This window comes from Diabrotica virgifera, chromosome 1, assembly GCF_917563875.1.
Source record: "Diabrotica virgifera virgifera chromosome 1, PGI_DIABVI_V3a".
Lineage (NCBI taxonomy): Eukaryota > Metazoa > Arthropoda > Insecta > Coleoptera > Chrysomelidae > Diabrotica > Diabrotica virgifera.
The window spans coordinates 275,372,054-275,383,321 of record NC_065443.1 but is presented as its reverse complement, the minus strand read 5'-3'; positions in this window follow the sequence as shown (position 1 = coordinate 275,383,321).

Genomic DNA, 11,268 nt, shown 5'->3' with positions numbered 1-11,268 from the left:
ATACGGAGAAGAAAGTATAACCATAGAGATGACAAAACTTATCATCATCATCATCAGGGCTTTTCATCCCAGGTGGAATGTTTGCCGCTCTTACTTAGAGCTCTCAGATTCGCTTATTGCGGTGAATCACTCCGCATTCCACTTGTACGTTGTCAAAGTTTGTTGTATGACTTGGCTTTCGTTACTATTTTCTTCCACTCATTTCGATATGTGCATAGTTGCCTCCAGTTTCTCACTTCCAGAATTTTGATATCTCTCATGACCTGATCCTCCCATCTCTCTCTGGGTCTTCCTCTTGGTCTTTCAGTTGCCGGTTTCCATTTGGTAATCTTCTTAATCAGTCGGTCGTTTTTCCTTCTTTCTATGTGTCCCAGCCATCTCAGCCTCTGTGATTTAATAAATCTAACTATATCTTCTCCCTTCATTATGTCTCTTAGTTCATGGTTCATTCTTCTTCTCATTTCTCCGTTGTCCATTCTTATCGGGCCCATAATGCGTCTGAGGATTTTCCTTTCGAATATTCTCAATTTTTCTTCATCTTTTTCCGTGAGGCACATTATCTCAGCTGCGTACGTAACTACTGGTCTGATTGCAACTCTGTATATTTTCAGTTTTGTATTTCTGGATAAGTTCTTGTCCTTCATAAGCCTATGATATCTCCAGTATCTTTGTTGCCTGTTAGTATTCGTTCCGTTACTTCTTCACTTCTCTTGTTTTGGCCATTCACTATTACTCCTAAATATTTAAATTGTTGGACTCTTTCAAAAGTGTAGTTTTCTATTTTGATTTCTCTCATCCTGTTATCTTCTCTTCTAGAGCAGAGTTGATATTTTGTTTTTCCTTCGTTAATTTCTAGCCCTCTTTTCCGTGCTTCTTTTGCCAGGATTGTTACTGCTTCTTTTAATCTTTCCTTGTCTCTTCCCATAAGAACTAAATCATCTGCATATGCAACTATTTGTGTTGAGGAGTGGGCTATAGTTCCTTTAATTTTGCTGGCCTTGACTGTTCCTTCTAGTGCTATGTTGAATAATGTGGTTGACAGGGAGTCGCCTTGTCGCACTCCTGTTTCTATTGCAATTGATTTTGTGCTACCTTCTTCTGTTGTTACTTTGGCTCGAGCTCCATCCATGGTCATTTTTGTTAATCTGATTAATTTTGCTGGTATATCTTGATTTTTCATTTCAATAAATAATTTATTTCTTCCAATACAGTCAAAGGCTTGTCTGAAGTCTACGAAGAGGATGTGGAGTTCTATGTTGTGTTCGTGGCATTTTTCGATTGTTTGTGTAACTATGTGGATCGCATCTGTAGTGGATCTGCCTTCTCTGAATCCTTGCTGGTAGTCCCCAATTTTTTTCTTTGTGAATTGATTAAGTTTTTGTTTGATGAGGGCTGTTAGAATTGTATATGTTGTACTCAGTAGAGATATTGCTCTATAATTGTTACAGTTTGTTACTTCTCCTTTCTTAAATATTGGTATAATTCTGCCTTCTTTCCAATCCTCGGGCATTTCTTCTGCTTCCCATATTCTAACTATTAGGTTATAGATGCTTGTTAATAACTTTTCCCCTCAGCTTTTAATTAGCTCATTGGGAATTTCATCTGGGCCTGGTGTTCTTTTCTGTTTTATTTTTTGAATGATGGCTAAATATTCATCATGTGTTGGCATCCGTATTTCATTATCTCTAATGTCTTCCATTGCGCCTAACTCCTCTTCCGGGCTTTCTTTGCATCTATATAGTTCTGTGAAGTGTGTTTCCCATGATCTATTGTCAATTTTAACTACTGGTCTGCCTTTTCTTTGTTGAGCTTTTAGGTATCCAAATAGTTTGGCGCTGTCTTTACTATTTATTTCTAGTTCCTTTAACAGCTCTTCGATCCACAGTTTTTTTTGTTATTGCAACAATTATGGGCTGCTTTCTTTTTTCTTTATATTCGTTTCGATGATGCACTTCTTTAGTTGATATCCATTTATCTCTTGCTTGGTTTTTCTGTTTGATTTTGTTTTCGCATTCTGCATCAAACCACTCTTTCCTTCTTTTTATTTCCCTCTGTCCTAGCACCTCTTCAGCTGAATTCAAAATGGATTCTTTTATATTTTTCCATATGTCCTCTGTGTTATTTGCTTGTCTTAGGTTTTCCTTTAGGGTTGTCTCATATTGTTCTCTTAGTTCCTGTACTTTTAACTTCTCCAGATTCCATCTTCTTTTGTTTTGTCTTGTTCTCTCTGCTTTAATTATCTTCATTTTGATTTCTCCTATTACTAGAAAATGGTCTGTGTCCGCGTTTGCTCCTCTATATGATCTGACATCGTGCATTATTGCTTTCCATTTTTTGGATATTAGTATGTGATCTATCTGATTGCCAACTGTTGTGCCAGGTATCAACCATGTTACTTTATGCTCTCTTCTGTGCATGAAGTTTGTACTTATAATGTAACTGTTTGTTATTGCTGCTAGTTGGCATAATTTTCTTCCGTTATCGTTTGTCTCGTCATGAATATTTTCTTTCCCTGCTACTTCCTTATACTGGTTTTCTTTGCCTACTTTTGCATTGAAGTCACCAACCATTAGTACTATATCATTTCTGGGTAATCTTTCATATAATTCTTCCCGTTGTTCATACAATTCAATTTTATCATTTTCTGGTGCATTTTCTGTGGGTGCATATATGTTTATGATTGTCATATTGGCTTGTTTGTTTTCTACTTTTATATACGACATTCGTCCATTTATCGCTTTAAATTCTATAACTTTGTCCCTAATCTTACTGTTAACCATGAATGCTGTACCGTTTTTTCCTTGCTTGTTTTCTCCCGATTAGTATATTGTGTAGTTTTTCTTTTTGATATTTCCTTCTCCCTTCCATCGTACTTCTTGTAGTGCTAGTATGTCTATTCTGTATCTTTGCATTTCTCTTGCTACCTCTTCCATTTTTCCTGGTCTCAATAATGTTTGAACGTTCCATGTTCCTACTTTTACTCTGTTTTTCTTCTTAGTTTTTCTTTTTCTATCTCTTTTTCTTATGTTTGATTCGTTGTTCTTTTTCCGTGCTAGTTTCGTTTTCAGGTTTTTAGTCATTTTCTTTACAGTCTCTTTACATTCCATAAATGCGTTTTCCATATTCGTTTGCCGGTATGTTTTAGTGATACTAGTCGTTTGTTCTTTACTATGTGCTACTTTTACATACAATCTCAGTTTTTTGGCTTTGTGCCGGAATTATGTGCAGTCTTGGTTATTTTCGCCATATTTTCTGATTCATTTTCGTCATCTCCTGGTGATCTTTCCGTATATGTTCTTCCTCTGGGTTTTCCTTGAGGTGTTTTAGTATTCATCATTTCGCTTTGTGGCCTCTTGTATCCTAAGCTTTCCACAGTATATGTTTTGTCGTTTATTTTTAGCTTATTATAATTTAGCGATGCCTTCTGACCCCTTTCTCTTGCTTCCTTTAAGTGTTGTTTCAGTATTTTTCTCTGGTCTTGTATCTCCTTGGAATAATCTTCACTTAGGTAAATGTCTGTTCCTTTTAGTCTTTTCGATTGGTTCAATATTTCAGTTCTTTTGGAACCGCTTTTAAGTTCCAGTAGTATAGGTCTCGGTAACTGTCTTAGGGGATCTCTTTGTATACCAACGCGTTTTATGTCTATTATGTCTGTGTGTTCATTTAGTGGAACTTGGATTTTAATTGCCATATTTTGTATACTTTTTATCATATCATTTTCTTGTTCACCTTCTTTCTCTGTTATACCGTATACTATAATATTTTTCTTTCTTACCTCTCTTTCTAGATCTTCTATTCTTTTTTCGTGTACTTTATTTTCTGATTTTAATGCTATATTTTCAGCTTTTAATTCTGCGATTTCCAGTTTCATGAGCTGTAAATCATTTTGCACTTCATTTAGTTTTTGTTCTATTCTTATGCCTCTATTATCCATACAATCTAATTTTTCACTCATCTTTTTCATCATTTCCTCCATCTTTTTTTCGACTATGGATTATTTTTCTAAATCTCTAGGCTAGCGTTAGAATCTTTCTCACTTCGACGGTTAGTAAGATTTTGCTTTTATCCAATCTCAGAGATTAGAATTTTACTATTTTGTTACGTAGCGTAAAATGAGCCACACCCGGTTCAACCACGCGGAGGTGTGTCCACTTATCCACGCACCAAAATATTCTTATTTTTCGAAAGTATTCTTATTTTTATTTACTGTAGATTGTTCTTTTTATTTTAAATCCGGCAACACTGCTTAAAATTCAAGCAGAACTTCACCTCTGGTATACTGGTTTTCTTATCTGCTTGACCGCTTAGCTTTTTGTAGTGTTCCAATGTTTATTATTTATCACCCACAATCGTTACCTTATAAAAAACGCTGTTCTGTTTATGTTTGTCTATTTCCACTTTTTTTGTCCCAATAGAACGTCTTCACTTTTATAATTTACGTTTCGTACTTGCTTTGTATTTAAATTTCACTACACCACGCGATATTCGGGGAAAATGCAGGAGTAAATTTAAACACTTTATTTGCGTTCCAATGCCACGTTGGCAAGTGACAAAACTTATACAAAAGTAATATTGCACTGCAAGATATCAGACACATAGAGAAACAGCATAATGATACCAATATTCAAGAAAGGAGACAAAGAAGACCCCAACAATTATAAAGGTATAAATCTACTGAACACCGCACTTAAGCTAACCACAAAAGTCCTAACCAACAAAATCAATAAACTAACAACTTTATCAGATGAAAAACAAGGATTCAGATCCGGAAGATCCTGCGCAGACGCCGTATTTGTACTGAGACAAATCACAGAAAATGCCATTGAGTACAATAAACCAGCATCTACGTTTTATACACCTAACGAAATACTCCGACGAATATCAGGGAAAAGTCTGTTGGATAGAGAAAGAAGCGAAAACATAAAAAGATCATGCAATGCAGAAGACATAAATGGATGGGTGACAAAACGGAAACAGGAGTGGAACGAACATATTAGTAGAATGGCAGAGGATAGGATAGTACGAATAGCAGGAGATAAGTCACCAAATGGACGAAGAAGTATTGGCAGACCAGGAAAAAGGTGGTGCGATAACTTAAATAATTTAGGAGGCTAATATTGAAGAAGAAAAAGGCTTTAAAGCCTACATACAAGAAGGAAGTAGAAGAAGAAGTTATAAGATGTCCACTTTGGAACACAATCGTCTTCTTTAAGGTTTTCACGAATCCAATACAACAATAATAACTGGGTAAGAAACATAAGAAGACGGTTCCCCAATAGAAAGACAATCAGTGGGAAGACCACGAAAACTATGGAACGACAACTTACTACAGGCACATTGAAAAAAGAGACAGAATCATGTCTATACAAAACGAAGAAGAAGGAGACAAAATCCAATGAATAATGTTACGGCCAGGTAGAGCCTGTAGATTAGACAACCTGTATTTTCTGTACAAACAACGAAGTAAAAGTTTTTTGTATATTCGAAGATACGCAGGATTAAAAATATAGTTATATAAGGGGACAAAATAATACCATGTGATCCGTTATTGAAAAAATTTGAAATTGGTATTTTCTAAAATATAACACATTAAGATAATAACGATCACACCGTCATTGTGTATTAGCGGTGGGCTCTATATCTGAATGCCCGATGCCCGCACTCCCACCACCTACCTATTACTATCGTCGATGCCTGCTTTAGACAGAAAACTGCCCAAAAGTATAAAACGCTGTGATCAACGACAGAAGACAACGATCTAGATACCACCAGTGATTCCACGAACAACATTCCATTGCCTCCAGGTGTTAGATCACCTAAATCAGGACAAACCGATTTTTTTCAGTTAAATACATCAAATTCAATGACGACGATAAATTTGACCGAAACAGAGGATAAAGTTCGATTCAGAGTATTGATCAGATAATATTTTGTATCTCTGGGTAATATATCGAGTATTTATCGATCGCTTCTGTTCTTGGCTCGGATAAAGTATTGGTCATCCTGATTTTATTCTACCTCTCGCTTTATTTGGGTATTTCATTCCCGCGCCCTTTGGGCATTGACAAAAGATCGTCTTTCGTCTTACTCATTTGACATGGAAATTACACCACATGCTCAATTTTTATTAAAGTGGTTTGAAATCATTTTGGGGGTATTACTCTGTATGCTGACACTCCTACCAACAATCTCTTACTACCGTGACAAAAAAAAATAATAAAAACCGCGAATTTTACCCCTTATAACTTCTCTCGTCCCCCATGCTGGTTTCCGGCTCTGGGGAGTTTACTTAGTTATGTCATGGTCTATTTATTCCCAAATTTTGGTGTACTATTTCAATCACGAACTTCGCAAAAAACCCCTTATATTTTTTATATTTACCCCCTCCCCACCCCTTTGTCGGCCACGCAGCGTTCCACCTCTGGAGATTTTACTTACTTACGTTATGACCTACTTATTCCCAAATTTTGGTGCACTACCTCGATCATGAGCGTCACAAAAGAAAATAATAAAAACCGCGACTTGCACCCCTTATAACTACCCTCGTCGTCAACCCTGGCTATATCATGGTCTACGTATTTCCAAATTTTGGTGTACTATCTCAATCACGAACGTCGCAAAGAAAACCCTTATATTTTCTATATTCATCCCTGCCCCACCCCTTTGTCGGCCACGCAGCGTTCCGCCCCTGGAGATTTTACTTAGTTACGTCATGACCTACTTATTACCAAATTTTGGTGCACTATCTCGATCATGAGCGTCACAAAAACATAATAAAAACCGCGAATTTGACCCCTTATAACTACCCTTGTCCCCCACTCTGGTTTTCGGCTCTGGAGATTTTGCTTAGTTATGTCATCGTTTACTTATTCCCAAATTTTGGTATACTATCTGAATCACGAACGTCGCAAAAAATCCCTTATATTCTTTATATTCACCCCTACCCCACCCCTTTGTCGGCCACGCAGCGTTCCGCCCCTAGAGATTTTACTTAGTTTTGTCATGACCTACTTATTCCCAAATTTTGGTGCACTATCTCGATCATGAGCGTCACAAAAAAATAATAATAACCGCGACTTTGACCCCTTATATCTACCCTAGTCCCCCACTCTGGTTTCCGGTCGTTGGGGAAAGTCATGTACACAACTAATTCAACATATCCCCGTATAGTTTTTTCATATTACTTATCACGCACAAAATCCGCTTCCAGCTCTTAGACTAATAGAGCTAGCGGTCATAAAATTCATCTCATAAAAGTTACTTTGTGTGACGTTTTTAAACCCGTATATTTAAAAAAATGGTCTTACGCAAATTTACTTTCTTTTTTCTAAATACATTTTAATTAAACGTACACATCATCAATATTCTTTTTACATGATCTCTTGTTTTTTCGACTTAGATTCTCTTCGGCTAATTAATGCAGCTCGAAGAATAAATTAATTTAAAAAAGCAGTTAATTAAACGGCACTATTAAAACAAAAAAAGGTCTCGCCCATTCTTTTCAGTTTCTGGAATATACTTAATAAAGTTCCGCATTGTTAATTGCTCAAAAAGGTGGGCAGTGTGGCAGAAAAATTCCGCAGTCTTTTAGACAAATTACTGTTTATATTGCAAGACGGATGTGCTTAGTCCTCAAGGCCTTTTGTCTCGGTAAAACGTTCGGTTTTTATGTTATCTTCCGGTATTTACCAACAAACTTGAACTTTAGCTTTTCTAATTTCTTGTTCTTATATGTTACGCGTTAATGATAAGAAGGCACTGCATGTGCAATCCTACATATTACTTCCTGTCCTGTAAGCTCAACAAATATTTTACTTACAAATGTATGAAACCTCATAAGATCCATTCATTTTTTTTTTATTTAGATTGATACCTCAAAAACTAATGGCGATTGGCATGGTACAGTTGATTTTGCAATCAGATACCTAGTGTAGTGTGTGAATAAGAACTGTTGAAAATATGAAAACTAAACTGCTAAAAAGATTGAATTTAAAATAAATTGGTTCCACAACTTATGCAAAAATCGCTTACCTTAAATCGGTGTCCTGTAGGATTTGGTTAACTAGACAGACGCAATAATGTTACTACTCAATTCTTCTTCTTCTTCTCCCTACTTTATAATAGGCTCAATGCCTCTTTTACCTCGGTTTTTAACGTCAATTGACGTTGTATTGGGATACACTGCATCTCTTAGTAATCAGCTTATTAAGTACAAGACAAATTCTTTTAATATTTATATGTCCTTGGTAAAACAAATACGTTTGTTTATAATAAACATGATTGACCCATATTACCACATCAGTGTATCAGTTTTCGATACAAGGTCAGCTTGCAATAGCAAATATTATCCTTTATTTATAATCAAGTCGACACAGGATGAGATGGTTCAGGTAAACAGGGACCATCATAACGTTGTCTGGCCATCTTTCCCTCGGTCGTCCCAACAATCTTCTTCCATTTGGCGATTAAATCAAATGGAATTAAATAAAGAAAGATAGAATGGAATCTACACCATTGATGTGTTGATTTAAAATGATGTGAATTTTATAAAAATTTCGTAAGTGCCTCGAGGATTGGTGTAGTAATGCGTAGGAATTTTTTTTCTTCTTCTTTTTGTGGAATTTATGGCTTTGGGGAGAGCCAATTAACTTTAACCCGCGAGTAGTCGCACCGTTAGATAGAATCTCACATTTCATCCTTTTTCGTAATATGTACAGTAAAATTTGTCAGTAACGGCCACTAAAAATGAAAGAACTATTAGCCGATATAGAAAGGTGGACGGTATTGCCAGTTTTTGTAGTCTACATATAACTGGTTTAGGAAATTTATAAACTGGCCGTTAGGACAGGTGGCCGATGTTGGCAGGTGGCCGTTAACACAGGTTTCTTTAATAAAATTGTTAGAAATATCTATTTTCAATATAAAAAGTAGATAAAACTGGTAAAAAATAAAAATTTGTTTTAAATTCGTATTTTGAGATAGAATCTCACACGCGACTATCGACGTTACAGAAGTGAGCGCGACTACTCCCGGGTTAAATGATCTAAAAACTTATTCTACGCAAAATAAATTATACAGTGCGTCTGTGTAACTTGAAATCATATGGGAAACTTATTTAATATCAATTTTACGAAAAAAAGTTATTTTTTATAAAGTGCTCTGCATAGTCTAAAACCTAAGACGCAATCATCAGATATCAAATTTTATCAACAGTATACGAGGTATGTCAAAAAATATGAATTTCGCTCAAGAGTAAAGTGCCTTTATATTTCACAATATCGAAAATTGTCATTGAGAAAAGTTGTTTGTAATTAAAAATTATGTTATAATCTGCGTTTACACTCTTCTAATTGAAAAAAAAAATGTTCGAAAATTTTCCTCAAATGACGGACCCCCAACATCATTTTTATTTATGATAGCTCCGTTATTATTAATATTACGAAAAAAAATGATTCTTTATAAAACGTTTTGCATAGTCTAACAACTATAATAAAATTATAAGATATTAAATTTTGGCAATTTTATACGAGGTGTGTCAAAAAATATAAATTTCGCTGTAAAGTACCTTTAATTGTCCTTCACATAACATTTCGAACATTTGTACTTATGGTAGTGGTCTTTTCGGGCCGCTGATCACAGTTTAAAAAAGCAGAAGAAGAAAAAGAAGATTATTAAGCTTCTTGACAAGTGACGTCCGCGCATCACTGTTTTTTTTCTGTGCGTGTACTGATCACAAGTGCTTTCCAAATAGTTTTATAAAAATTATTAGACAGTGTTTAAAATACCACAAAAGTCATCAGAAAATAATTGTGTATCCCGAAAGAGGCGGAAATATGAAAATTTGCAACAGAAACTGGTAGAGATAAGGTATTTATATGATATTTTTGGGTTTTATCCCAAAAGACCAAGTTATTTATAAGATATTTTTGAATCATTTTATGTTAGATAAATTAAATTATGTGTGAATAGATCGAACTATAAATATTTAATATTTACGAAATGACAATTTTAACCAAATTCAAACTTGGGGTCCTTTTCTGTTGTTATCAATATATTTTCTCTGTTGTCATAGTTACTATATCTCGCCTTCTTCCCTATTCGAAATACTCAAAACGTCAATAGTATTTGTCAAAACACACAGAGATGTAACAGGCGCTATGTTGCCACACTGCACTGGATTTCCTATTAATGTTTATTTTGTAGCAAAATGTCCGACAGACATGATATTATGCAAAAATTTATATTGTTTGTGTCAATAAGGATACCTTAAGGTAGCCCAATGTAATACAGTCTACATTATTAGGGGTTTAAAAATAAAATTATAGCCCAAAGGTTTAAAATAGAACAAAATAAAGGGTTTACCAATAAAATTAGAGCAGGGGTGCTTTTAAGCAGCCCAAAAAATCTTTATGATTATTTGACCTGCCTCTATTTTTCAGAGGTACTCTACAGTAGTCCAGAAGTTTAGAATAGAACAAAATATATTAGTTTAACTGCTTTTGTAAATTTTACTTCGATTTCACGTTACAAGCAAGTTTACTTGCACTAAATTATTTGTTTGGTTTTGTGTTCAAACAATAAAACTAGAGCAGAGGTATTTTGAAGTAGCCTAGACAATCTTTATGATCATTTTATCTGCTTCTATTTCTCAGAGGTATTTTTACAGTAGCCCAGCAGTTTGGAATACAATAGAATTATATTTATTTCACTACTTTTGTAAATTATACTTCGATTTAAGATTACAAGCAAGTTTAATTACACCAAGCTTTTTGTTTGGTTTGTCTACAAACAATAAAATTACAGCAGAGGGTACTTTTTAGCAGCCCAGACAATCTTTATGATTATTTTATCTGCTTCTATTTCTCCGAGGTACTTTAATGTAGCCCAGAAGTTTAGAATACAATAAAATGTATTTATTCAACTACTTTGTGCACATTTTGCCTAGATTTCATATTACGAGGGTAGTAAGTTTACTGCTTACATTAAATGTTTGTTTGGTTTGTCCTCAAACAATAAAACTAGAAGAGGGTACTTTTTTTAGTAGCCCAGAAAGTCTTTATTTTGAGCTACTCCTATTTCGCAGAGTTACTTATAGTAGCCCAGAAGTTTAGAATAGAATAAAATATATTTAACTACTTTTTGCACATTCTGCATTGATTTTTATCGTCTACCTTAATATTACAAAGTTAGTAAGTGTACTTACAATAATTTTTTGTTTGGTTTTGTCAAAAATATTAAACAAAGATACAAAATCAGCTTTATTAAGTC